We start from the raw sequence: 27,133 nt of genomic DNA on the forward strand, positions 1-27,133 counted from the left end.
ATAGCCATGAAGACTTGCTAAAAATTTTGGCCTATGTTGTTTATTACAATTTTAATTTCCAGTATATTAATTATGATATTTTATTTAAATTACAATATATACATGAAGGATGCACAAAAAAACCCATTAAAATATTTAAAAATAGCTTGTGTTCTTTCGGCCGTGTGTGTTTTTAAACTACGGGTATACAATTGGATGCTATTCATTTACCCTAGGAATATCGTTTTTTTCTCATTCAAGCGCATACTGTCTTGAAAATGCATTATGCAATGCAAAAATACTAAATTGGTTTTTCAATTTTTTCTGAAGACGGTATTTTTGACGGTTTTTATTTCTGCTACGGTTTTATATCGAAAAACCGAAATATCGCCCAGCTCTATGATGCCATATCAACTTATTTTGACTAAGGCATTTTCTGGATATTACTTTTGACACGATTTAAGTTTTTACCAAAAAATCCATATGATTGTTCTATTTTTATCATTGTTCTTGTATTTTGATGTTTTAGATTAACACAATAAACACAATTTTGTTTTTTAGACAGTATTATCAATTAACATTTGGAGGATTCGCGCAGATGCCATATATGAGAATCCTCCTTAGATTCTCACCAAAAAATGTCGAATTTCTAGCCCTGGTATTGGTACTGATGGGTCTTCTGTGTGTTCCCACTGTCTGACGTGCTGTCTCAGATGTCTGAGTGAAGGGATTCTGCATGTGCTGTCGCACAACATGGCGGTCTTGTTTAATTATTTGTTTCCATGCAAGATTTAAGCAAGAATATACTGAGAAAAGCCACCATTTGCACTGCTTGAATTTCGCTCTGTAGCTCAGTTACTCGCAGCCAATCTTATAACAATAAATTTCACACCATCTATGTTTGTTTTCATCTGTTTATAGTATAAAGATAAATTTACTCCATTTTCTAAAAATATTATACAGGAAACACATTTCCTTTACAAGGTCATGCGATCTCTGGTGAAACCGTGATGGGGTTCTCAATTGAAAAATCAGCCCTGGCTCGAAATGTTTGCAGACAAGTAGCAAGAAAAACTATTTTATGTTCGGTAAATTCACGTCACATACATTTAATTATTCATTTCTAAATGCAAGAATTAAGTTTGGAAATACTGCGAAAAGCCGCCATTTGCACTGTTTCCATTTTATAACAATAAATTTGACACCATCTATGCTTGTTTTCATCTGCTTGACGCTAGTTTATAGCAATATGAAGTATCAATATCTAAATAGAATAAAGACGTTGCCCCAGTCCATCCACAATTTGTTTGTGGACACTGTATAAGGTCACAATTTTTATCTGATTTCAACGAAACTTGAAATATATGTCTATCTCCCAAAGATCTCAGTTACTTTTGATATTGGCACGTATCGGAGCATAACTTCATGGATTATGACCCCTAATTGTTCAAAAAATCATGTTTTTAGCTTATGTACACTCTAGAGGTCACAATTTTCATCTGATTTTGTTGAAACTTAAAATGTTAGTTTATAACCCAAAGATCTTGGTTCCTGTCCATATTCACACATATGGGATCGTAACTTCCTGAATTATGGCCCCTGCTGATTGTAAGAAAAATAGCGTTTTTAGCTTGTGGTCCCTCTAGAGGTCATAATTATTATCCGATTTAAATAAACATTCAAATATATATCACCCTTACACCGTAATTTTGGTTGATTTTGTGACACTCAGACCAAAACTGCTGGACAAAATGGTCGCCCCTCGTACACATATAGTGTAAACATCTGGTATTTCAAAGTTGTGGACCCTGTAGAGGTCACAGTTTTGAACTGATTATAAAATATATTTTTATATCCGAAATATATCAGTCCATGTCGATATTCATACATTTCAGACCATAACTTCCTGGATTATGGCTCCTGATTGTACGAAAAATTTCTTTTTTTTGTTCTTGATCCATCTCTTTCATAATGTCGGCATATCTTGCCTGGCAACCGCTGGTTTTAGCTTGTGAACACTTTTGAGCACATGCAATCAGATGTAGCTAGCTCTGTATCATTAGTATCATGGAGCGTTGGTTACTGCCCAAAAAAATATTTTTACCAACATCTGTATATTAGTCAAAACAGACTTCTGCTGAAAAAAGTGTCAACCTAGATTTTGAAAAATATGTTCATTTTGGAGGAATATTAATGGCGTGAATTTGATAAAAAGTATGGGTCGGCAGAAGTTAGCATGACGCTTTCATTCTATCGTATTACAACTTTTAATTTTTGGTAGGAAAATTTTTGACATAAATTTGAATACCGCACAGGAATTAAATATAAATAATAACAAGGCGTACCTATTTTTTTTATTACGTACGAATTTGAATATTTTGTTGACACAAGATTTTTGTGGTCTAAAACTGTCTGCTTAAATAACGATAAGAGTTATGTCACTTATTTTAGGTAAAATTGTCGGACAAGAAAGATTTTCAAATCCCATCACTGGGATACTGTCAGACACTAGCCTGGCATTAATTTTCATTAGTAGTTGGACAAGGTATAAGCTTTAATAAAAGTCTTCATGTAAAATAAAACTTGATAAATGAAAGAGTAGCAGGGAACAAAATAACTGGGTTCGCATCACAGTTTGCGATCCCCTTTGGGCACTATTGTGAGTCAATGAAAAAATTAATTAGCGAAAATCTGGTTCGGAATCGATCAAATTTCGAATCATTTTTATCTGATATACCTTAAATTTCTACAATAGATTCACCAACTTTCAATTCGGAATAAGACAAAATTTATATCGAAAGTACGAAAGTATCCATTCTTTACTACATTTCACAACACATTCCATTTCTATAATTATTATTATTCGACAGTCAGCTTTTTGCGGTCGCGCTTATCCAGACATAGTAAATGAACTGATATGTATTTCCGATTGGGGGGACAAAACTCAACATGAAACATGTTGTCTGCTGGGCGCTATTGTACTTTCGCTCCTCTACCAGTTCCCGTGATTCTAGAGACTTGAAATTTTCAGGGGATGTTAAGGGGGACTAGCCATGATCGCACACCAAATTTCAGCCAAATCGATCAATAACTTTGTATTTTACTGACCTTTTAACTTCTATTAGGAGAGATAAGTTTATCCGTTCGACGCCATTTTCTTTGTTGACTATTTAGACACGAATAACAAGACACTAAGACAGATTCCAACACACTGTGCTTCCTGCCTAACACTGCAGTTTGTAATAATAATAATAATTTTCATATGTTTTTATGCGTCCGTCCGTGCACAATTTGTTTGTGGGCACTCTACAGGTCACAGTTCTTATCCGATTCCGATTTTGACGAAACTTTCGATATTGGCATGTATCGGAACAAAACTTCATGGATTTTGGCCCCTGTTTGTACGAAAGATCACGTTTTTAGCTTGTGGACCCTATAGAGGTCACAATTTTTATTCGATTTTGTTGAAACTTGAAATGTAAGTTAATAACCCAAAGATCTCGGTTGCTTTCGATATTCGCGCATATCGAACCATAACTTTCTGAATTATGGCCCCTGATTGTACGAAAAATAGCGTTTTTAGATTGTGGACCCTATAGAGGTCATAATGATTTAAAAAAACGTTTTAGTATATCACCGTTACACCCTAAGGATGGCTGACAAAATTGACAGACAAAATGGCCACCGTTCTTTCTCAAATAGGTTAAAAATATAGTATATCAAGGTTGTGGACCCTATAGAGGTCACAATTTTTATCTGATTTTGTTGAAACTTGAAATGTAAGTTTATAATCCAAAAATCTCAGTTCTTTTCGATATTTGCGCATATCGAATTGTAATTTCCTGAATTATGGCCCCTGATTGTAGGAAAAATCACTTTCTTTTTACTTTCTTCTCTATCCATCTCTGGAAAATGTGGGCGTATCCTGCCTGGCAGCCGCTGGTATTATTTTTGCGCTAAGCCACTATTTTTTATAAACAACTATTTGGCGTTGACTATTTGGGTTGGCCTTTACATATGAATATCAATGTGACCTTGACGCTGACCCTGACTTCAAAATTCCTATCGAGCTCTGGACCATTGTGCTTATATGTGCTACGCCCTTTCTTCTTGCTGTATATTCGAGGTTAATATCCGGGGTGAAAGCAGAGAAGATGCAGAGAACTCAAACTTTTCAAAGTCAGTTTTTAAACATTTGACCTTGACTTACGAACATCACCCTGTAACCATTTCAAATGGCCATCATCGACCTTTATCGGTGTGACAGTTTGAATTGACTCCCGGTGTGTGTTTGCTCCTGGGCACTTGTCCGAAACTGTTGTTTGCATAAACAACGAATCTATATCTACGTCTGGCAGTGTGATCAGTTCAGGAAAAAGTATTACGTGTACTTTATAGAATAACTAACTGCCTTCGTGATGCATTTTTCTGAATTAGGAATAACTAATTTAGAATCGAAGTTAATTGGGTTTATGGTGGTTGGTGCCAGTGCGAAACTGGGTGTGAACAAAAGTGTTTCGAAACTGTTAAGAGACAATTACAATTGGTTAATTTCTATTCACTGTTTAAACCAGCATTTGGAACCTGTTAAACCTTGTGAATGCTCATATGATGAAAGTTATCATCCAATCTGTATTGAATGTCAGCAATTTCTGTCGATTACTTCTAAATTTATGGCCCTTATTTTAATTTGTTGAACTTGTGAACGTTCAAATGGCAAAACTGTATGAAATTTATATGCATTATTTGAATTAGTAAAATGAAAAAGCCGGTCAAATTTCAACAATTATCTACAAAAGAATAAATGTGTTACAACCCTTGTCGACTGCTCGGACGATTTAGCTGCTGTGGGCGTATGTTTCATTGCACGCAACCTATCTTTGTTCAAATTCGATGTGAAGCATTGGGATGATAAGCTCTATCAATTTCCAATGTTTTCCGTCCATCTCTTGAAAATGTGGGTATATCTTGCATGGCACCCTCTTTTTTTAAAAAATACCCAGTTATATCCAAACAAATATTAAATGCACATTCTTCTACATGTAATTTAGTTATTTTGTTCATTTTAGGTGATGCACAGACGACAGTATCTTGTGAATCTAATACTAATATAGGACAGCCACAAACTCTAACATGTAATGTAAACGGTCCTGTAACAAATGATATATATTGGTTTCGGGATGATGAAACTAATCCTGTTGATGTAATTAATTGTTTTAAAACAACAGGAGGAGATGTTGGTACATGTATATCTACAAACTCTTCACTTTATAGTGTCAGTAGTCAACCCCAACAACCAAAACAGCAAGTGTTTACCATTATTAAGGTATCAGCAGAAGATTTTCAAGTATCATGGTTATGTGTAGATAGAACTTCTTTTCCAGATCGAGCTTCAATCCAGGTTGAGTCAAAATGTAGTTTAAAACAAGGTTTGTATTTTTCTACTGAAACTTCCTTTATATTTATAAAAATATATTGCATCTTACAGATATTGATTGATTTCATTGGTGTAATATGTGTGAACCACTGTTCTTAATCGACTGTCTTTTGTTACAACAGGTTAATTATTACTTGTTAATTAATCATATTAAACATACATTATACAAGAGCTAAATCTGTCTGTTGCTGGTCTTTCTTTAGGCCTGAAATGTTATCTAAATTATTAATTAGACATTAAAGACCATGTAAGATCAAAAATCTAAATTGCATGTGTGTATAGCCCATGGTTACTATATCAACTTTACGGCAAGTTCACACCAATCTGATTAAAATTAAGTCTGCTGTTAACGTTTAAGTATCCGACACGCCAAAACGCTTTTCAATTTTTCAATTACGACCTTAATCCGGTTGATTGGCTGGTGACGTCACAGGCACTACACATAGGATATACATTATCTATACAATATCTCACTGTATGTACAATATAGCACTATCAATACACACGGCAACTGGACAAGCGTCTATTGACGGTCCAATTACCACGTGACTGGCCTAATCATAATCACCGAATTATCGTCTTTCATTGGTATAGATTAGACATTTGTGATTGGAATATTTTAGAGTGAATTTAAAATGCCGTATCATGCCGTAGATCAATTTAAGCTGCCTTTGTTTAAAAATGAAGATAACTCAAGAAATTAGCGCATTTACCGGTAATTTGGATAACCCCGTAATACTTGATACCCCAAACTTAAGTACAGAAATACAAATGGTGCCAGTCATTTGTCGATATATTCATTATTAGCTATATATGATAATAATAACCATTTCTATACATAAAGAACAACTACAGTGAATATGGAATTTTCCGATGACTATGCATAACATGTACAATAGATCGCACTCATTTCTCTGCCAATCAACGCTTGGTATCTTATTATCATGTACCGTTCCATGTACTACGGGTGTAGTAAATGAGGTTAAACTTCGCCGCGAAAATTGCATGGGATCATTCGTGGAGTTCCTGGTGCCGTTTGGTGAGTGATTAAACTGTCAATGTTGTTGTTGTTGTTGTTTATTACAAATTTAACGTCCAATACAAAATGCATGATATTATGGACAGGTTGATTTAATTAAGTTATTTACTTAAATAAAAAATAGAAGTTAGGTACAAACACTAAATAATAAAAAGTTCTTGTATATCTAAACGTCACTTTAAAACAGATTTAAAATAATTAAAAGTTCTTGTATATCTAAAAACCACTTTGGGTTGGATTGTGTGTGTTGGGCCACAGCTGAATTGGTAGTAGAGGATTTAGATTTATGCTGACTGATTCTCTTGTCTAAAGGCTGTCTAGTTTCTCCAATGTATTTTTTGTCACACGTGCAGGTTATTTCAGAAACACATTCTTTTGGGTTCAGTTGTTTGGTTGGGGGAAGTTTGCCACTGGCCTTCAGGAGATTTTTGCGAGTTCTTCCTTTGGAAAATGTTACCTGGATGCCTGTTGGGGTTAGGAGTCTTCTGAGGTGGTACGATAGTTTGCCTTGAAAAGGTATTGTTATTCTCACTGGTGGTTTATCTGGTTTAGGTTGGCTAATATCTGTAGGAGGATTGGTGGTGGCTTTGATAGTTTTCTGCACTAATTGTCGGGGGTAGTTATTGAAGTTGGTTAGAGATGTTTCAATGTGATCAAGTTCTGCTCTGATGTAGTCTTTGTCGCAGATGTTCACGGCTCTGCGCGCTAAAGTGGATACAGTAGCTTTCTTTACGCTGTGCGGATGATTCGACTTATAATTGATGTACTGGTTGGTATGTGTGGGCTTTCTATATACGCTGGTATTTAGTTTGTCAGCAGATCTCTTAACTAGGACATCCAGGAACGGGAGGGATTGGTGCTGTTCTTTTTCTATCGTGAATTTTATTCTGTTATTTTGGTTGTTGAGGTGGATGAGGAGGAGGTTGGGGTCTTCATTCTGTTTGAGAATGACAAAAATATCATCTACCTTACGAAGCCAAGCTGTAGGTTGAACCGGTGAAGTGGATAGGGCATCCTTTTCAAAACTAGTCATATAGATCTTGCTGAGGACTGGGGACAAGGGGCTTCCCATGGGTAATCCATGTACTTGCTCGTAAAAATCATCTCCCCAGGAAAAGTAGGTGGAATCAATGCAGGATTTAGTGAGGTTAATGATGTCTTCCGTGCTGAGTTTGGTGTCAAGTGGGTTCTCTAGGGAAGATAATCTGTGGCGTAGTGCTTCAATGGCTTCATCTCGAGGAATATTAGTGAAAAGATCGATGACATCGTACGATAGAATCTGTATGTCTTGTGGTTGGTCCTGTAGTTTTTCGCAGAAATCTTTAGAGTCTTTTATGAACGAAGGGGCTTCTTTACCTAATGGGGAGAGTTTAGACAGGTGTTGCGCTGTATTATAAAATACAGAGTCTCTGGAGCATACTAGGAGTCTGGCTTTAATAGGATTCTTGTGGGTTTTAATCGTGGCTCTGGCATATGGAGGTCTGGGATGAGATGGCTTGAGCTTGTAGAATAATGGGTTGGTAAGTTTTCCTTGTTCTTTCAGGTTCAATAACTGGGCAGTATGTTTATCGCTATAGCTGTGGGTGGGATCTTTCCTAATCCTCCTGTAGGTGGCTTTATCTGCCAGTAGATGAGATACCGTGTTGAGATAGTCAGTCTTATCCATTATAACAGTGGATTTCCCTTTATCAGCAGCTACTATTGTGATGTTATGGTCTTTCTTCAGTTCCTGCAGGGCGGTGTTTTGGGACTTGTTCAGGTTGTGGGCACCTCGTCGCATCTTGGATTTGGTTATCAGATCGGTAATTTGATGTCTCAGGGAGTCAATCTTTCCACCGGGTGCCAGCTGTCTCAACCCTCTTTCGATATTCGCAATTAGAAGGTCTTGGTTGGCAGATCGGTGGGATGGCACAAACTTTAGTCCTTTACTTAGGAGTGTGATCTGATCATCGCTTAGATTCCGACTGCTGAGGTTGATGACTGTTTTCGTTAAGTATTCATCTTTGGCTATTTTGGTAGTAGGAATAACAGGTTTTGTGGTTTTAAGGTTTTTGAACTTCTTTAGTTGGTTGGAACGAGTAGTCTCTCTGAGAACATCTAGCGATTTCAGCTGTTTAGATCGGAGTTGGTGGTAGTCTGCTGGAGATAGGAGATCTCTAAGTCCTGTTAGTTCTTCTTCATACTGGTTGCTAAGGCGATGTTTGGTGTTTCGGTGATGTTGGATGCGTTCCCTAACAAGTCCTTTGCTGGCTCTTTCTAGTATTCTGATAGCTGCTGCTGACTGGACAGGGGACTTGAGGCGTAGACCTTTGGGGATGATGTTGTTGTCTCTGCATCGCATCAGGAACGTGAGGTTACACTTCGTCTTAACATATTTTCCCTCTAACCTGTTGACTGTATTGATAGAGGTTACTGCCACATCTCCATATTGATGGCGATAATAATCTTTAAGAGGCATTTAGTAACTGGGTAGAGCAATACATAAAAAACACATACTTATGGAAAAACAGCTACTTATTTATTTGGGCGACTGTATTAGCTTGATAACGTTGAGAAAATACTCTTCGAAACGTCGCCCAAATAAATAAGTAGCTGTTTTTCCATAAGTATGTGTTTTTTGGGTATATAGTAATTTTAAACAACTTATTAGTAAAACTTAATTATTTTATACAATTAATATGTGTGTGTATGATTCTACCATTTCCTAATCAACATTCTTAATCCCACTAACACTCACTCTTAACACCAACTTGAAATTAATTTATGACCCATGCCTGTATAACTTTTATAGTCGGATTGATTAATTAATGACAAATATTAACGACACTACACTTTATGTGGAAAAGCGAAGTGCTCGCAGTAAACACCACATCGCTGGACCCGTATATTACTTACATATTAAAAGTGTTCGTCCAATAAGTTCCATATTGTAAAAAATTAATTAAGAGTTCAGGACTTCAAAGTTTAAAAGTTGTAGGCACTCTAAATTGGATCTTAAATTAAAATGAATTACAAAACAAATTATTCCGTAGTCAATTGTTTTATTTAATTAGGGGGATTAAGGAATCCTTCAGGCGTTAAAGAATACACACGCCGGCTGTATATAGGTAATTAAGGAATAAACATTCCGAATATGCATTCAGTCACTGTGACGTCACTGGCGTCTGAGGGGATTAAGAGTGTTTTCGATAATTGGCAAAGCCGTTTTTACGGAAGGTCTATTTTTACGACTTTGAGTGAAGATAACTGAATTAATTTCAACCAGATTGGCGTGAACTTGCCGTAAAGTGGATATAGTAACCATTGGCTACACGTATCTCGAAGTTTCCGGGACCATCTTATGTGCACTTTAATTAACTTATCCAGACCATAATCAACTCTAGATGGCATCACTGTGATCTTTAGTGGATTGTGAGCCAATTTACTGCATAACTTTCCCTCACGATGTAACGATTAAATGGATAATCCGGACTATGCTGTTTATTGTATTGACTTTAGTAATTATGATGAGAGAGGCTAGGCGAAAATTTCATTCGCTTAGTTCTCGTCTCATAGTGGATCAACTATTATAGTGAGAACTGCCAACTCGTTATCGAATGTCCAATATGTATATTTAAGTAGTCAATCAACTTGCTTGTCGGCTACAATAACAGTCATTAGTGAGAATCGACCATATGGTTCATAATCCGAGTAATTAGCACATTTAACGGTAATTTTGATAATCCGGTTACAAAAAAACAAGCTAGTTGATTATTCATATCAGGTTCAATAGGTTGAATTTGTGAAAATAAGCCATGTGATGATAGAAGACGATCTCTGCATGTTTTGCCAATCAAGCGTCTTCCACGCTCCTTATGAATTCCAGGTACCGGTAGATATTAAAATAATAACTGGATCATACATTGATGGATTCACTGACCAGTTCTTAGTTAAATTTAAATCTTCATTGAATATAATCCCTGATAAAACATTGAATACACTAAGAAACACTCATTAATATATTTTTCCAACAGTATCTCCAATGCCGAATTCCAATAACACGTGACATATCGGTTGGAATTAGGTAAATAAACCAGTTTTAAATAGCGTTTACCCTTATGATTTTTTATTTTATACACATGTTGACAGAGGCTTAATTTAAAAAAAATATTGTTGTTATTATTGAAGGCTATATAAGAGTTGTACGGAAGTTTATTTTTAAAGCCATTTCAGTTATGGTTGTCACATAATCATTGTGCCGTCTGTCTACCATGGACGAATGAATAAAAACTTTTGCAAGTTACAAGACTAGTTCAATAAACAAAAAACTACAAATTGTGCTATGAAGAAATGCCATGGTGCCTTATCAGCTTATTTTGGCACAGCATTTTCTGATACTAACAGTGGGGAGTTGGATGGCTGAATGGTTAGCGTGCGCACGCTGTATCATAAAGTCTGTCATTGAGTCGACTGGCGTGGTTTCGAATCCCCGGTTGTAAGTGACAAGGAGTAGGGTCGCCTGTCCATCCTCGTGGGTTTTCTCCGGATCCTCCGGTTTCCTCCCACTGCTAAAGACCCCTATGCGCAAGCGAGTTATTGAAATAAAATTAAAAACCATATGTTAGTCCCGAAATGACCAAGTTTGTGTCGAGTGGACGTTAAACCCCATCTTTCTCTCTCTCTCGATACTAACCGTAATAGCATAATGCTAATATTTTAGATCATCAACTGAGACTGGTGAAACACGAACGTTTCATGGAATTAACGAAGACGGTAATTTATTCAGGAATATTACTGATGTGAACTTCAAAAATTTTACCTATATTTGTTGTTATTTTTGTGCTAATCACATACATTAGAATACAAACTCCTCCATAACAAATTATCAAGAATTATTTTTGTTGTAGTCATGTTATATTAAAGGGAATGGAAGCTTATGATTAACCAATTTCCTACCGGTACCTCTTTTGACCCAATTCTGGCCAGTTCGTTTCAAAATGGATTAAGAACCCTGGTGTGAACCAAATTTCATTTTAACTGATGTTGCAATTTGTGAGACAAAATATTGATTATATCTATCTATAACTGTGATTCATTTAAAAAATCAATAATTTTGTAATATGAAGAAACCTTACAAATATCTGAGGACTATTACTTATAAATATTGAACCAATTTGTATATAGACCACATGCTAGAAATGAAGTTAACAGTAAGCTTATACAAAATTCATTAACAGAGTGTTGTGGTTGGTCATTTGATTTATAAATTATTGGTGAATAACATAAAAATTATAGGCTTTTATACAAATCAGAATTTAAGGACTATTCATATTAAATTCAATAACTCTCATAATTAAACTTGAATGTTCAAACTTGGTGTGGGTGCTTTAGTGAAGTGCCTTGATGGTGCACAAAGATAAGCAAAGAGTACTCTGCTTAAGCAAGCAGAAATCATTTAGATTGGTCAATGCTTTGGGACTTAACTTGACTCTAATGAACAGAAAATTAGAAATCTATGAGTGGGGAGTAGCCGTCCCAGATTTCTCTCATGAAGCAACTATTTTTGTTCATTTCCAACTCATCAGGCGTAATTGAAATTGTGTGTGTGAAATAGCTTTATTTAACGTCCGCTTCCACCGAGGTGATATGGAAGCGGACGTTAAATAAAGCTATTTCACACAGTCATGGAAAGCCTAATTATTTGTATCTTAACATTTGTACTTGCATATGTTAGAAATGTTACGATACAAATAATTAGGCTTTCCATGACTTATCCAGACTGAGACATAAATGATATGTCACGTTGGATAATATTTGAACCACTTTAAATCGAAATGGATTCACACTTAAGAATAAATTTCATAAGATTTAGTCCCGAAGGGTCCCCACATTCTTTATATTTATATATTTATATATTTATATATTGTGGAAACTATACAGGTCACAATTTTCATTCGATTTTGGTGAAATTTGAAATATAGGTATATATCCAAAAGATCTCAGTTCCTTGCGATATTGGCATGTATCGGATCAGAACTTAAGGATTATGGCCCTAATTGTACGAGAAATCACGGTTTTAGCTTGTAGGCACTTTCACTGAGAACTACTAAGTGGTTGATCTGTACGCAGCCCTTATATAAATCTCTGTTTGGCTTGTTATTTGTACGTCTATCGAAAGAAAATTAATTTCCCGACTATTACTCAGTATTACCGCGTTAAAACTGTAAATAAGGTGTGTTAATTAACAACGGTGAAAAATGTCTGAGGGGCGTTAATTAACGATAGGGGTGAAAAACTGTGCGACGGTGCGTTTTCAGTAGAGGTGTGTTAATTAACCGACCGGTAAAAAATGAATGTCAATGTTGTGTATTGTTTAATTGGCTTGTTTTCTCACTAGTTGCGATAACTGCACCAAAAGGAGTATAATCAAGGACCAATAGGCTTTATCTGACATGTACGTGTTAAATCAAAATTTGGGAAGTAAAACTGTTTTACCATGGGATTTATCATTCGACCGTGTGATTTAAGCAGGTCTTTGTATAATTAAAGACAGGTCTTTAGATAGGCGTGTTTGCTCGCTATGATCTACGTTTCTCTTATGCGTCTTTTGTATTGCGTACCATATATTATAAAGTTGCATTTAATTAAATGAAAATATGGACCATAATCTATTGTATACGGAAAGGCGAATGCAATGTCGTCATTTATAAATACCAAGACATCAGCGCCCAATTTGAATATCCACCGGAATATAGAGAGTAAAACCAGCAAAAACTATTTTTTCTACACCCGAAATATATTTCTGCTTTATTACTAAAAAGACGCGCACTCACCGTTTCACATTTATCAAATTTTTTTAAAACGCGCCACGATGCGTAAATTGTGCATCCTACCTTCTATAGCAATATCCATAAAACAGAAATCTCCATATTGATAAATACTATGACACAACCAACCGAACAGTGGTAATTCCCACACAAATGATATATTTAAACTAAAATTACTTTAGCTTTTCACTAAATTTACATCGCATACAATCCAACGATCCTCATTCCAGAACTTGTAACTTATAATAGCCGTTTTTTTTTTATGCAATAATAATTACAGAATTGTCCCGTGATATAACATATCAAAGAAACATATACGCCCGAATTGTCACGTAATCATTTTTCGTGGCTTGTATTCTATTGTTACGACTATACCTGGCGTTTATACTGCGTACCATACCGTCACGCTAGTTATAGATGAAGTTGCATTTAATGAAAATAAAAATATTGACCTTAATCTATCGCACGAAATGCAATGTCGTCATTTATAGATATCGAACAGGTAGGCCCCAATTTGAATATCCCCGGGGATATAGCGAATAAGCCAAATTTGCCGCATGTAAATATACTGATTCTCGTAAATATACTTCTCGTAAATATACTTAATCTTGTCTTCCGACAAGTTATTATTTGTGTCTTCAAATTTGTACTATATAACCGGATTGCTGATCAAAAAAATAATATAATTCAAATGTCAACCCAACCATTTCAGACTTCGCGTTTCACGCATAGTCCGTGCATAGCACGTTGTCGGCAGTGTCCTTGATCAGGTAACAATTCTATTTATACATGTAAAGGCGTGCACGAGCTTATTCGCACGTATTGGAAAACTGTTCTGTTGCTTTATTTGAGAAGATACTGATATTAAACTATAAAATTTGTCAATTTTTTCTTTGAAAATTCTGATAAATCGGTAGCTTTTCGGGAAGCGTTGACCATATCGCGTACACTGTGTGTGTATTGCATGTGTTTTTTATAATAGCTGAAAGAACATATAGCTCGTTAAAAATTCGAAACAAACAGCATTGTAATTTTATGCAAAAATACATTACCCTGTTCCCAAATCCAATTTGATTTGATTAAACTTCACATTTCATTTAGACCTTAGACAATTACGTTTCCAACTGGTACGGAGTAGTATTTCAAATTTATTATCATCATTGGAGAGATGTTTTTGCAAATAAAGGGGACAAAGCAATATTAATACTATAAATCGAAATTTTATTACTGTTATACATATATAAAAGGAGAATATTGGTGCCAGTCATCATCACATATGTGATCGAACTTGTTAAACACGCTCCAAATATTATTTTATCACAGAGATCATTGCTACGATAGATTCGTAATCAATGTTTCAACAATCGGAAGTGACGAACGCAAAAGGAAAACACGATTTATCCCTCTATATAACTGACTGGAGTGACGAGTGATAACAGATGCATGGGCGATATTGATACACTATATATTATTATAGTGCGCCCTTCCATGTAACTTAATTGTTTAGGGACACTTTACAAAGTGACAATTTAATCATATTAATAAAAAAATCAAAATGATGGACATGTAGTGTCTATTAAAAGCCAGTTTAAATAACAGTGTTTTAAATAGTTTGTTTTAAAGAATATAGATATGTACAACATCTTAAACTAAATGGTTGGTTATTCCATAAAACAGATACGCCTGTATCAAGAGATAGTTTGTTACTGGTTGCAATAAATTTTACTATAAATGTTTCTATGTATTCATTCTATTTACATGCCATAAAAAGTTTTAGACATAAATTACCTTATTTTTCATATTGCACGATTTTTTAAGTTAGCGAAAACAGTCAATTAATAAATCTATAAATAAAATTAACAACCGTAATTCAGACAGCAACTTCTAATACACATTTTGGTTGAAATAAATGATCCATAGCTTGTTAATTAGTTTATTACTTTATGACCCCAATCAAGTATCAAAACACCACATTTGTTACATAACACCTATATAGGTCAACGTTTTCAAACATTCCGATCAATCAACCAAAGCAAAAAGATGACAATACTTTCCCCCAGTTTGACTGTATATACAGGATACCAGTGCTCTAATGTTGTATTTTAAAAAAAAAAACGATTAGAAATATAGACAGTGTTATTTAAATGTTCACATCACATCCCAAGTATAAATATCGTCTGGTTCTATCGGGAGCAGATCTATCATTCAGTAATCATAAGTTTATGGACTTCTAAAATCTTTGCTGCATCCACGGGACAGATACAATACCATGCTGATTTTTATTTTTCATTTCGGCGCCAATGGCTCGGCCTTCAATGCATACTATCAATCAAAGGTCAATATTTGAACTTACGCGTTTAATCAAATGAAACAATGTCTAAAATGAGATCCCCTTCAATAACTAATTGTCATCTTGTAGTCTTGTATAGAGAGTATAATTTATATTGTACATATTTCATCTTTTTTTAGCAATTCAAATCACTCTTATTTACCAAATTTTATGTCGAATTACACAATAATCATACATACTCCCTCAATGTATATACATCTAAATTTCATTAACTTTTTATGTAATTTACAACCACTTTTTATATATTTTTCATCCACTTTTATAATGTATTTATTATGCTGACCGTAATGTATAATTTACATGCTTCTCGAAAGGGTGTTTTATGTAATAAAATCTATCTATCACGGTTGACCTCAATACTGATATGCAAATACATGTAGTTGATGTTTTTCGGCACCATAAATAATTTAGAAACTAATCGTTAATTTATTTTCGCTACTAAAAACATCCAAATATTTGAAACATTGACGGTTATTTATTAGGGCTGTGTTGATACAGTTCATTTTTGATACGATACATATTGACGATACGGCAAACCGATACGCGATAGGTATCGCGATATGAAAACACGAATTATGCCCAAAATAATCTGAAACTACATTCTGTTTCAAGATGTTTGAGATGGGTAAGCATCAGGGTCCTTAATTCATTTTGAAACGAACTGGCCAGAATTGGGTCAATATTGAGGTCCCGTAGGATAAGGGTTAATTATAAGCTCCATTCCCTTTAATATAACTATATTTCAACAAAAATAATTCTTGGTAATTTGTTGTGGAGAATGTCGTATTTTAATATATGTGATTACCACACAAATAACGACAGGTACACCTTTTGAAAATTTTCCATATTTAATTCACGTACCATCTTGAAGTTCACGTCCGTAATATTCCAGAATAAATTATTTACTGTCTTCGTTTATTTAATTCGATGAAACATTCGCGTTTCATAAGTAGATGATCTAAAATATTAGCATTTTTCAACTATTGCCAGTATCAGAAAATGCCGTAGTCAAAATAAGCTGATACGGCACCATGGCATTTCTTCATAAGACAATTTGTAGTCTTTGTCGATCAGGTAACTAGTTACGTAACTTGGCAAAAGTTTTTATTCATTCGTCAATTCATAGACACACCGCACAATTGTCACGTGACAACCATACTTGAAATTGCTTTAAAATAAAAATTCAGTACGATTATGATATAGCCTTCAATAAAAACAATATTTTTAAAATTAAGCCTTTGTCAGAATGTGTATAAAATAAAAAAACAATCATAACGGTAAGCGCTATTTAGAACTGGTTTATTGACCTAATTCCAAGCGATATGCCACGTGTCATTGGAATTCTACCAGTAAAATATATTATTAAATTACTGTTTTTCGGTGTATTCGGTGTTCTATCAGGGGATTATATTCAATGAAGATTTAGATTTACCTAACAACTGGTCAGTGAATCCATCAATGTATGATCCAGTTATTATTTTAATATCTGCCGGTACCTGGAATTCATACCGAGTGTGGAAGACGCTCGATTGGCAAACCATGCTGAGATCGTCTTCTTTCGCCACGTGGGTTTTATGGTCTTTCTTAACTGAAGAATTTTTTAAACGATATATTACGTATCGATATAAATATCGCTGGAACGTATTGACACATATCCGTGTATCGATATATCAACACAGCCCTAGTATTTATCAGTTACATGTTGTGAGAGAAATGCGTGGTCTAACATATAAACGATAGATCAAGGTCCATATTTTTATTTCATTAAATGCAACTTTATAATATATGGTACGCAATACAAAAGACACGTAAGAGAAATGTAGATCATAGCGAGCACACACGCCTATCTAAAGACCTGTCTTTAACTAGACAAAGACCTGCGTTAAACACACGGTCGAATGAAATCGTATGGTAAAACAGTTTTACTTCCCAAATTTTGATTTAACACGTACGTGTCAGATAAAGCCTATTGGTCCTTGATTATACTCCTTTTGGTGCAGTTATCGCAACTAGCGAGAAAACACGCCAATTAAACAATACACACCAATGACATTCATTTTTTACCGGTCGGTTAATTAACACACCTCTACTGAAAACGCACCGTCGCTCAGTTTTTCACCCCTAGCGTTAATTAACTCACCTCTCGGACAGTTTTTCACCCTTGTTAACTAACACACCTTATTTACAGTTTTAACGCGGCAATACCGAGTAATAGTCGGGAAATTAATTTTCTTTTGATAGACGTACAAATAACAAGCCAAACAGAGATTTATATAAGGGCTGCGTACAGATCAACCACTTAGTAGTTCCCAGTGTTATTAGATGTCCTGATAAGCATCTATATCTGTATTTATACTAATTAATGCTGAAATAATTTACTGTTGGTTAATCTAGGTTGTTAATGTCATTCAGACCAAGAAGTCAGTAGGTTTCTTTCTGCCTATTTCAGCTACATTTATGATTTTGTCCTTTTATGTTTGAACAAAAAAATATTACAACCTGGGTGATGAAACAGCTTATGAGAGTATGTTTCATCACCTATCTGTAAATATTTACATCATTTATTTTGTATGTCATTATTAATGTTGTACTTATGTGTACTATTTATTTTCTATATTTAATATAAGCAATGTGTAAAATAAATTGAAATTTGAATCCTATAAGCATATCACAAAACATGTTTGGTATTTTAACAAATCAAGGACAGATATAAAATATGAATACAATGACTTCATATAAAATTATGAGCTAAAATAACTTCCCATACAATGATATCAGCAACAATGACTTTTCATATAAAACAAACTAAGTTACAATGACTTTCCAGACAACAAACCTGTTGTTTGAAACTTTCAGTTTCCATATTACGTTGACCATAAGTTCAAATGATTGTTGTGATTATCAAGTGGCTGATACAATTAAAGAATAAAATTATCAAATGAGTTTTACCCTGAAACCAGATAGATTGTCTAAATCTTGTAACTGTGGCATCTGATTTACATCCTTAAACTCACATTTATTGTCCCCCACCGTTCAAAGATAGCAGGGGACTATTAAAATGGGTTCATCCGTCTGTCTATCTGTCCATCTTTCTGTCCGTCCAGCTGTCTATCTGTCAGTCACACTTTTTGGGACACAATAACTCGCCTTCTAATTGAGCTAGAATTTTCAAACTTGGTGTAGGTGTTTATTAGGTCAATGCCTTGATGGAGTTCGAAGATGAGCCTTTTCTGCTTAGGGTTAGCAGAGATAACTAATTTGATTGGTTAATGCTTTGGGACACGAGAACTTTAGTTTTAATTAAGTGAGAGGGAAGAAATTTGGTATATAGTTTTGTTACATCAATACCTTGACTAAGTTCAATAATGAGCATTTTCTGCACAGGTAAGCAGAGCGATAATCAATTTGATTAGTCGAGACTTTGGAACACAATAACTCTCATTCTAATTTAGCTAGGATGTTCACACTTGACGTAGATGTTTATTAGGTCAGTGCCTTGATGGAGATCGATGATAAACATTGTATGCTTATATACAGTAAGCAGAGATAAGCAATCTGATTGGTTGATGCTTTGGGGCACGATAACTTTGGCTATAATTAAGTGAGAGTGATGAAACTCTGAGCATAGATTCATTATATCATTACCTTGACGAAGTTCGATGATGAGAATTTTCTTCTTAGGCTAAGGAGCCATAAGCAGACCTGTCAATTCTACCGCATCACGCGGTAAAGTGCCGCGATAAGGCCTCGTGTACCGCTCTACTGTGCGGTAATAGATTTCTACCGCATTTTCAAACAAAGAGTTTTTTAATTTTCTCGCCAAAACTATGGAACTAAGGGAAGCAACTCTTTGCATGTAAACAATAAAGATCGCGACTTTCAGTTATCAGCATCGATTTGGGATATTGTAAGGTGTAATTTAGCTAAGAGATTTGTTTTCATATTCTTTTCAATCTATTTTAGGGTAAATAATGTTGATATAATTATTGGCACGTGTTCCAAATACTCTTAAAATGCGTAGCGATAAACTAAACAAATAGCGACCAATTTACGGCAGCAATGGCTGACATTTTCGTTTGCGCGCGTACGTACAGCATCTAATACAATACTTCGAATGCAACACAACCTGGATATTTAATTTCAAGATGGGAATACGTCTCACCGTTTCTGACTTAAATGGAACACTCTCTCGAATAAATGTAAAAGCAGATTTACGCTATCACGGGAGAAAGAAATCTCGTACATTGAGAGGATAATCGCCATGGGGGGCATGATTAAATCGATACCAATATTTAGTCGTTATGCAAATTTAATTTTTTAGAATACTATAGAATCTAATAAGCACACCAATTATCTTACATGAAACAATATTGTTGAAAACTCTGGAATGGGGAACACGTCATATAGGATATTTTTTAAAATCATGCTAAGTTACATGTAAAACAAAAGAAAAGTGTTACTTACTGCCAGTACTACTGGACTGGTAATTTTAATTATTTTTTACGTTACTAATTATTTCTTTACGTGGGCTACATATTCAATTTTGGTTTAATTACATAAATAATTTTAGATATGGTACCATTTCTTGTGTATATTTTATCTATTACCCATTTATATTTAATGTAATTTTTGTATTGTTAGGCCTGCAGCCCTGCAGTTCAGTGTATCATTTTTAAATTAATTACCCTTGGAAGTGCGAATTTACGCGTTTTTGGAAATCTACTGCCAAATCATGGTTTCTACTGCATTTTTTACACTACCCTACCCCTGTGAAAATACACACTGAAATCTCAGTGAAATTTCAGTGAGAGATTTGGTCAAAGTATTATTGAAATTTCAGTGAGATTTTACTGAAATTTCAGTGAGAAATTTGGTCAAAATTTTATTGAAATTTCACTGAGATCTCACTGGATCTGGTACGGGGGGTTGGATGGCTGAATGTTAAGCGTGCGCGCGCTGTATCATAAAGTCTGTCATTGAGTCGACTGGCGTGGTTTTGAATCCCCGGTTGTACATGACAAGGAGTAGGGTCGCCTGTCCAACCTCGTGGGTTTTCTCCAGGTCCTCCAGTTTCCTCCCACTCCAGTTTTCTACGCGCAAGCGAATTATTGAAATAAAATTAAACCATATGTTTGTCCCGAAATGACCTAGTTTGTGTTGAGTGGACGTTAAACCCCATTTCTCTCTCTCTCTCTCTCGATCTGGTACACTATGCCTCTCAGGTGCACATTTGGAATTTTTGTTGTCCAATTAGTAAGCTTTTAATCTTATAACTTCAGGCCACGAAATTTCACGCAAACCATATCAATTGGCTACCAGCGATTACGCCAGCTCAAAAACATGCGACCGATTTCCTGGTTACGCAAATTAAAATATTGGTTACAATTAAAAAAATTTCATTAACAAATTCATTCACATTTGATCAATTTTTATACAGGATTACTTTGTGACACAGGTCTAAATTATTAGTAATATAGCACAAACTCCATTCATTCATTCTTGACATTTCATTTCTCCATCTTACCCGTTTGACAGATCACGTATTTTGACACCACTTAGACTGTTGACCAGTTGCAAGCTGGTTGAGTTAAAAATGCCCCCACCCCTAATTCTTTAAGGGATTAATCATGCCATAAATATTTGAATGCGTACCTTTGGATTTTCAAATGCAGATTTAGTTTGACTATTTAACATGCCAGCTATATTTCCAAAGAATTTACTACATGTGTTCTTTTCACTATTATAGCCATGCTGTTCATCAACTTTGTCCCCCATGGGCACATGGCATCACTCCAGCGATAATGTAAACAATTTTACTGTCCTGTCTTTTAATATTATTTCATCACATCAGACCATTTTGTTTCCTTTTGAGACTTTGTGTATAGAGTGCTGAGGTTAATAAATACTGTTTGTCAATCAGTTGCTACTTATGAGTGGTTATCTCATGCTATGTGCTTGGAAGAATGATTACAAATGACAAATGCAATATGAAGTATGTATGTGGTCTCCAGTGACAGAAAACAATATTGTAGCTACCATTCCTGGTTTTTGAAGGTCAGATATGATATAAAACCGAAAATCCATTAGTAATTTTTGGAACTGATTCACCTCTGCAATCGAAACAGTGGCCTCTACAGGGTCCACAACCTTGATATACCATATTTTTACATCATTCGCTTAAAAGCGGCGGCCATTTTGTTCGTCAGTTTTGGTTAGATTTTTAGGAAATTCAAACTCAACCATTATTACGGTGTAACAGTGTTATAATCAAAAGTTTTTTAAATTTGATAATAATTGTGACATCCAGAGGAACCACAATCTAAAAAAGGCGATTTTGCGTACAATCAGTGGCCATAATTCAGGAATTTAAGATCTGATATGCACAAATATCGAAAGGAACCAAGATCTTTGGGTTGTAGACATGCTTTTCAAGTTTCATCAAAATCAGATTAAAATTGTGACCTCTACAGGGTCTACAAACTTGATATAACATATTTTTTATACTATTCGCGTACAAGTCGGCCATTTTGTCCGGCAGTTTTGGTCCAATTTTCACGAAATTCGAACTCAACCTTCATTATGTTTTCGTATAATCAGAGCCATAATTCAGGAAGTTACGATCCGATATGCGGCAATATCGAAAGGAACCAAGATCTTTAGGTTATAAACATGCATTTCAAGTTTCATCAAAATCAAATTAAAATTGTGACCTCTACAGGGTCCACAACCTTGATATACCATATTTTTACACTATTCGCGTACGCACTGTGGTCATTTTGTCCGTCAATTTTGATCCGATTTTCACGAAATTTGAACTGAAACTTCCTCACTGTGTAATGGTGATATAATCAAACGTTTTTTTTAAATCGGATAACAATTGTGACGTTCCAATGGGCGCAAATATCGAAAGGAACCAAGATCTTTGGGTTATAAACATGCATTTCAAGTTTCATCAAAATCGGTTCAAAATTGTGACCTCTATAGCATCCACAAGCTAAAAACGTGATTTTTCGTACAATCAGGGGCCATAATCCATGAAGTTTCGATCCGATACATGCCAATATCGAAAGCAGCAAAGATATTTTGGGGATAAACCTATATTTCAAGTTTCGTCAAAATCGAATAAGAATTGTGACCTGTAGAGAGTCAACAAACAATTGTTGACAGACGTCCAGACATACGGACGTCCGGACGGACAGGGGCGACAACAATATACGTCCACATGAAAATGTGTGCGTATAAAAAGTGAAAAAAAAATGAGTCTAACAAAAATAAAATGTTACTACTCTGGATAAGATAGTTTGAATAAATAAGTCTTTAGTTGTGAAAGTTTCTGATTGGAATCAACTACCATCCAGAATCAGACAGAGCCGAGGAGATGCGATACAGAATCTTGTTTTTTCAGGTATATCAAGAGTATTCATATCTTGCAATCATAAGGAATACTTATTAGTTTTTTTCAAAAAGTTCGGATAAATATAGTGGAGCGAGATTATTTTGACATTTGTAAGGCTAATGACACAATTTTATACTGGATGCTAGCTTCTATAGGTAACCAATACAGGGACTTTATATTTAATGCTGGTGATACAGACGAATATTTTAGAGTTCTTGTAATTAATCTAGTGGCGGTATTCTGAATTTTCTTTAATTTTTACACAACCAAAGGCTGCACTAACAATTTAGCGGCATCATGTATAATGGAGTCCAATACATCGTATCTGATAGTATCAGATGCGACACAGTTCATTAACATGTTTTTACATTGATAGTGATGACTCCAGATAAACACCTAAATTCTTTACATCAGCAGTAGAGTTGATGGCAGAATCGCCAATCATCATGTTTTGTTGTGTTATGTGACCTAGTTTTTTGTTAGTCCCAATTAACATACTTTGTTTTTTCATCATTGAGTTTAAGTTTATTTTGAGTGGGGGGGGCGTGGGGGGCCGAATGGTTAGCACGCGCCCGCTGTATCATACGATCTGTCATTGAGGCAACTGGCAGGGTTTTGATTCCCCGGTTGTACGTGACAAGGAGTAGGGCCGCCTGTTCAACCTCATGGGTTTTCTCCAGGTCCTCCGGTTTCCTCCCACTGCTAAAGACCCCTACACGCAAGCGAATTATTGAAATAAAATTGAACCATGTGTTAGTCTCGAAATGACCTAGTTTGTGTCGAGTGGACGTTAAACCCCATTTCTCTTTATTGTGAGTCATCGATGATTTGATTGCCCTGGTAAAATTTCCCTCATAGCACACTGTATGGCGTATGCCCGTCTTCATTAGCCCAGTTTAGGAGCAGAACAGTAGGACGTTAAACCCCATTTCATTTCATTTGTAATAAAAGTGGCTTTAGATATCTTCAATGTACTGGTGTTTTACAATATCACTACTGTTGATCTTTCTGTAGGGGAGAGCAGGGCACAGTGGGCATGATTTCTTTTTTTTTAGTGAATTGACCAGAAGTGAAATCCTACAGAGAATCAAACAATGTACTCAGTTGAAGCCAGTCATATGTTCGATTTAACAGTGCTGTTAAGAAGTTAATAAATGGAAACCATTTTTGTGTAGATCATTGCAAAACCAAAATTTTTTTGGGACCCAATGTCTCCCATATGTGGGGTACACTGGGTCACACTATGGGACACAGTTGGCCATCAAGTATGTTTCTTTAAAAAAAAAAGTATAGTAAACACACTTTTAGTTCGAAATATGAATTTGTTTAAAGACTTGAACACAGCCTGCCAAGGACGCATGGCTAGTCCTTCAGATGATACGAAAAAAACGAGGTCCCGTGTATACATTGGGATGCACGTAAAAGTCCCTTGGAAGTTGGAATTCGATATAAGAATAGGCGATAGTGCTGCTGCCCGGGCAAAATTTGCCTCATAGCACGCTGTATGTCGTATGCCCGTCTTCATTAGCCCTGTAAGGAACAGAACAGTAGGATGTTAAACCCCATTTCATTTCATTTTCAAGACTTGAACACAGATACGATGCTGAAAATTTAAAAAAACAGCTTACCATTGAATAAAAAATTCTTTAACTGGAGAAAAAAAATCTGTTATATTGTGAGAAATTCCAATGACTTGTAAGTCAGTAAGGATTCGTAACCTAGGACCAATATTGCCTTAAAAACCGCTCAAATATCCAGATTCTGTCTAAAATGGACAGATGAGATTTAGCTAAACTCGAAATGCTTATGCTCAGTGTGCCCTTCTGAAATGTGCCCCACTGTGGCCCGTCATCAACCATGGCAGAAAATCGTAAATGGCAAGAAGACATGTGATAGTATTATGAAACAAAATATTTCTAATGACAGTCAATTACTATCTCCTTCACCTGGGATTTCAAGTTTGTGGACTCTTAACAAAATCTGGAGTAGCCAAGCAGTTTAACCAGTCTGCCAAAAATTCACTTTTGCGTTAATGGCCGATAAATATTAATCAGCTTACATGAATTTATTGAATTTAGGAGGACAATTAATGGGGGTGTAAAGGGGAATTCCCACTCTCCCCTACTGAAGTTTTACCAGATAAACAAAATATGATTAAAAACAGAAAATTAAGTCAAATCTGGACAGGACAAAATGACAATCAGAATAAGCCTGACAGCTGCTGACTGAATAACATGTTTTAAAAGGTTTTAATGTTATTGTATTGAGATAAATATATATATATATATATATGCTAATTACAGAAATTATAACGACATCTACATCTACAACTGATAACAGAGGTAATCTTCCCTTTCACCTGTAATTTACTCCATGCTTAAATTGTCAAACCAGGCACAGAAAATATTATTTTTCATCTGTCTTTTTACTCATACCAGTTGATCTTCAAACATTTTCATTTTAATAAAATCCATTGTCTGATTTCTGTAGACCATTTAATAAGAACCTGACTATACCTTCCATGTTCTGTTGTGCATAATACTTGAATGACACTTCAAACTCCAGCCAACTGATTTCTTTCAAACTTTTCTAACAAATTTTATAAAGAATTTGTTGTCCTCAGGATATGGCAATACCTTGCATGTGAAGACCTAATTTGTTTCTAAATTTAAGATTAAAACACTATCTGCTCTTCTCAATTTCTAAAATTCAACAGGTCCAAAACCCTATTGTTAGTCAACTGTCTACAATTTACTGCGTAAACTATATAGGTCAGAGTTCTTGTCAGGGATGATTTATTTTGTGGTATGGAAGAACTTTGAAACAATAGAAATTCAAAAACTTGATATCACAAATTTACATTTGGACTAATGAATTCTTGATGGGATGGATTTCTTTATAACTTGGTTGAACAGTTAATACTATAATAAGGAAGAAGAGCCATATTAATTTTAAAATTTTGAGATAATAAAATTCAAGTGAGTTAGGTGCAAAGTTATCTTTCAGGCCATATTTTTACAGTTAAAACTTGTAAATGATAATGCTTGATAACATTTTCAAAAACATTGTGTAACTGTTCATTTAAGCGGCGTTTACATGATCCAACCATCAGACAAATGGTTGGATGGACAGCTTGTTGTATGGATAGGACCAGTTCTATGCTCATCCAATAGAATGATGTATAATGTCATATCTGACTTGGCAACAAGAATTCCTGATTAAAGATGTCGCTTCGAGTATTTTGACCTCCTCTAAAATGGATCTAAATCTATCTGCCACTGAATTAGGATCAGGGCTCACACTGACTTTCAATTCTTTTCCGCCAAAATGGATGATGATTTTTATATAAAAAAATGTTCATATTTTTTTCCGCCAACTGGAATATTTTATCTGCCAAAAATGTGTGATAAAAAAGACAACACACAACAATTTTATGTCTCAGCTAGGATTATTATAAAACAATTACCGATAGATACAATACAATAATCAATATATAACAACTTTAAAAATCTGTCTTTACATAATAGATTAGCTTGGATTTAATAAGATCAGATTTTATTTTTGGTGAATTTAGTCTATTTGAACACCATACTGTACAATATATTTTCAGTATTTACACGTCAAATCTCATCCAAGGATTGCCAATTTTCTATAAATTTATGTGTTGCGTGCACAGTGGGACTATTGTTATTTTCAGGTACCGGAAAGGTATCAGAATCTGAATCCTTGATAGGATGGAATAAATTTCAATTATATTTGTTAAGAGATGCTTAAAATATACCCGTCGTTAACTTTTAGAGCGTTTTGTCGACGGTAATATGATAAAAATGTCGAACTGTTTTCTCGCTCAAGAATCGTCACTATTCAACTCATTCTTACGTTTTCGACCAGTGGTGATAATATAATTTGAAATAATGATATCCAATAGGCATGCTTGTATTTTTACATGCCGTATATGAAGCCACTGTAAACAAATTCAGCTATCAAAATATTTAATTCTCTTCGCAATGAACTGTGGGCCATTTTGATTGCATGTATTAACATTTTTTTTAAGACGAAACGAAGCATCAAATAATCGCCGCTTAGATTAATCATTAGGAGTAAATAATGACTTGAGATAAGGTTT

At 35.0% G+C, this 27,133-nt stretch overlaps 1 long non-coding RNA gene across 3 annotated transcripts in view; it reads left to right on the plus strand.

Moving 5' to 3' along the window:
* Window positions 1-27,133, plus strand: part of LOC126829992 (uncharacterized) — a 153,614-nt gene that overhangs the window by 43,568 nt on the left and 82,913 nt on the right. For 2 of the 3 annotated variants that reach the window (XR_007683630.2, XR_007683629.1), the window contains exon 3: window positions 5,049-5,408. This is a non-coding gene — a long non-coding RNA (uncharacterized LOC126829992). Of the gene's footprint in view, window positions 1-5,048; window positions 5,409-25,310; window positions 25,350-27,133 lie in introns of all 3 variants that reach the window. The other variant, XR_007683633.1, reaches the window with a different exon arrangement.

This window comes from Patella vulgata, chromosome 8, assembly GCF_932274485.2.
Source record: "Patella vulgata chromosome 8, xgPatVulg1.2, whole genome shotgun sequence".
Lineage (NCBI taxonomy): Eukaryota > Metazoa > Mollusca > Gastropoda > Patellidae > Patella > Patella vulgata.